Genomic DNA, 3,577 nt, shown 5'->3' with positions numbered 1-3,577 from the left:
GGGCGCGGGGCGGGGGGGGGCAGGTTGGGTTATTTTTATGAGCAGAACAATGAAATGGGCCCCGTCAAATTGCAAAGTTGCCCATCAGCAAAGTAGAGAGGCAGGGCTGGGGTTTCTGCTCTTGCCCATCGTGTCGGAGTCCCCCCACCGGGACAGGGATGAAGACAGGGACAAGGGACGGGGACAAGGACAAACCAGTGCTCGTGTGCGGCCGGGAAGGGTCAGCTCGTCCCCCCCCCAAAGCCACGATGCAGGCGTGGGCTCTAGGTACGGTGCGTGGAGGCAGAAAGCACTTTGGAGGATGCTGGGCGTGCTGCAGCGAGCTGCGATGCTTCCTCTGCTCCTGCGGTTCAGTGCTCCGGGTCCTGCACTGGCAGAAATGCTCATGCGTGTATTTAACAGTAAACTCCAGAGATATGTGAGCTATTACCCCTAAGCAAAGGAGATATATTGACTTAACCACAGCTATTCATGTGTATAAGGCCAAGCACGACTGTAATTGTTCACAGGATCTGGGTCGGAGTGAACTAGCACCAGTGTGACCAGAAAAATCAATCTTTTCCTCCCCAAGCTGGAGGGACGGGGTAGCAGGGAGCTGTGGGGCGAGGGAAACCTGCCTGGCAAATGGGGCACCCAGCTCTCCCAGGTTAACCGCCCCGGCGAGGTGCCTGCCCCACCTTGCCTCGGGAGCACCCTCCTAAATACCAAGTGAAGCCAGGTCAGGGAGAGGAGCCGTGCTGCTGCCGGGAACCGAAAGGAGCTGCCTTTCCAGCCCAGCAGCCATGCAGCCGGGCGCCAGCCCTCCTTGTGTGCTGCAGTGTGAGTAGGAGCTCGGTGTGTGTGTGCGAGCGTTGCCTGGATGCACACTAAGGATGTGGGATGCACGCTGAGGGCGTGTGCGCAGCCGGTGCACGCCGGCACCCCGGGCTGCGGGGCAGGGGCGGTGTGTGCGAGGCCGGGGTGCTGGTGAGGTCAGGAGTGCCACGGTCCTGAGCCGTGGGGAGGGACCACTGGGCTTGTGCCAGCAGCAGCAGCATCCACGGCCCCGTCCCGAGTGAGGTGTTCCCCTGCGTGTCCCCCTCCAGGTGCTCTGGAGGAGCTGCGTGTGCCCGGCCTGTGTCTCTGCTGTCTGTCCCTTCGGCTGTGGCTCTCTCCCACGACATGTACATCCTGTGGGCAGAGCAGGGCTGAGCAGCCCAAGGAGTTGGTTCCCATTGCAGACTGGGCTGGGTCTGGCGTGCAGCATGGGGCCAGCCAGGCCCCCTGCACCCCAACAGGGTGCTGTGGGCTGGGGGGTGCACCCCGGCTGCTGCATGTCCACTGTACACCCCGCCAGTTCTGCGGCAGGAGCGTCTGGGTCGGGGAGAGCCCTGTGGCAGCAGGGAACAGCCCTGCGGAGCGTGTGGCACGGATACAGCGGCAATCACAGCAGCAGGATCCATCCCCTGGGACTCACCCGGAGGGCAGCATGGTCAGGGAGGGTGGCACGCTGCCGCTTGCCAGCCCATCCCAGCTCTGCCGTGCAGGCAGGACTCTTTCGCTGGGTGCTGGGTGCAGTGGGATCCACCGAGGCCGGGGAGGTGCCGTGCTTTACATTGCTCAGCTGTCCTGAGCCTATATAAGGTTGCAGCCCCTCCTTGCCTAGCTGAGCCCCCGTGCAGGCTGTGTGTGCAGGATTGCTGCCGGCAGGCTGGCGTGCAGCTGGGTGCACGTACACCCGTGCCGTCGCGCAGCCAGCCACGCCACGCCGGGCGCTCGCCGTGGAGGAAAATGAGATTTGCATAGGAGCCGAGTGCCAGAGCTGCCGCATCGGGGAGAGCCTGACCACCAGCATCCCCTGGGGATGCCGAGCACAGAGAAAACCTGGCCCTGGGGGCGGGCGCTGGGCGCTGGAGTAGCAAGGGTTGAGTAATTTGGAAAGTCCAACCGTGGGTGTGCCCCAGGGCTGGGGAGTGGAGGAGGCACAGGGTGTCTTGGCCCTGTCGTCAGAGCTGCTGTGGGGCCCAGAGCTGCCGTGTGGGAACACCGGGGAGGATGCAGCGGTGGGTGGCTCTGCGGAAAGGTCCCACCCTCGCTCCTTCCCGCGCCCCCAGTGCATCGCAGGTGCTGGGTGAGGTTCAGCATCTCCTGTGCAGCCGAGCATGGGGCTGTCGCACCTCTCGCAAGAGGGGGGCCGGCCCCCCCCCCCCCCCCCACACGCTGCCTCCTGCCCCATGCCTGGCTGGGACACCCCATTGTCCCCTCCGTTGTCCCCACTGCAGACTCAGCTCCCACCACACGGGGCTCTGGGTGGTTCCTCTGCAGAGCTCCCTCCTTCACCTGCCTGGAGTTGGGGGCTTTCCCGTCCCAAACCCGATCCATCTTCCCGAGGCAGGATTTCCTCCCGAGGGTGGAAATACATAGAAAAATGATGGAAGAGCCTTTGGCATTAGCCAGCTTCACATCCTGCCTCCTCTGGAGAGCCCAGACCGGACTGGACTTTGCTCTGCTATTAATAGGAGACGTATCGGCTTGAAGAGGAAGAAACTCCTCCCGTAAGGCAACAGGTTGGAAGCAAGTGGCACTGGGTGTTTTCAAGGTGTTTGCTCAGCTCGGTGCACGTGGGACAGCAGCTGCCTGCTTTTATTTTGCTGCACATAACGAACTGGCTGGATCCTGCGGGTCTCCAGGTCGCTGCAGATCTGCCCCGACGATGGGAGGCTTCGGGGTGCGTGGAAGGAGCTGTGGCCTTCGTGCCCAGCCCGCACTGAGGGCGGCTACGGGGGGGTAAAATGGGGCTGGAGCCTGGTGCAGGGACCCTGACTGCGGGGCTGGATCCTGGGGGACAGGGATGAGGTCTGGATCCTTCCCACCGCCCTGCCAAGAAATGCTGGTGGCAGCTCCTGGTGGGGGGAGCCAGCTCCAAACCCCCCGCTGGAAACCAGCCAGTCGGCTCCGGGGAGTGCAGCCCCTCGGCTTTTGGAGTTCAGCTTTTTGTCTGCAAACTGGGGAAAACAAATAGAGTTGCCTGAAAATATCTGTCGGGATCGGTTTTGGGGGAGAATCATGCTGTTTGCACTGCGAGCGCTTCTGGAGCATTAGTTTTGCTGGGGTTTGGGTTGACGGGTGGTGTTTCAGCAGTGCAAAGTGTAGCTCCAGGAATGAAATGCTCAGTGTTTCAGTTTCATTTTTCCAATGTTTGAGACCAGGTTCCCTTCCTGGAGTTCCAGTTCCAAACTGGGATGAAAATCCTGCATTTTGCTGTGTCAAAACACCACCTGGAGACCCACCCAAAGGGCTTTCCTTGGTCATGACGTTGCCTGGGAGGTCCCAAAAGGCCCCTTTTCCCTCCCATTTTGAAGGCAAAGAGGAGAACTGACACCAGAGGGTTTCTTCTGGAGCTGGAGGAGCTGGGTCCCGCCTGCTCTGGGGGGTGCTGGAGCTGGTAGGGAGCCCTGGGAAGCTGCCCCCTCCCCAGGCCACAAGCTGCGTGGGACGAGGGGCTGGCTCTGCCTATGGATCTGGAGATGTAGGAGCATCCCCGCTGCCGGAGGGTGGCCCCGGGGTCCAGTGCATCTGGGGAGCCTTGGCACCCCCA

The sequence above is a fragment of the Egretta garzetta genome, unplaced genomic scaffold, assembly GCF_000687185.1.
Source record: "Egretta garzetta isolate BGI_Z169 unplaced genomic scaffold, ASM68718v1 scaffold105, whole genome shotgun sequence".
NCBI lineage: Eukaryota > Metazoa > Chordata > Aves > Pelecaniformes > Ardeidae > Egretta > Egretta garzetta.
This window is presented reverse-complemented; position numbering follows the sequence as displayed.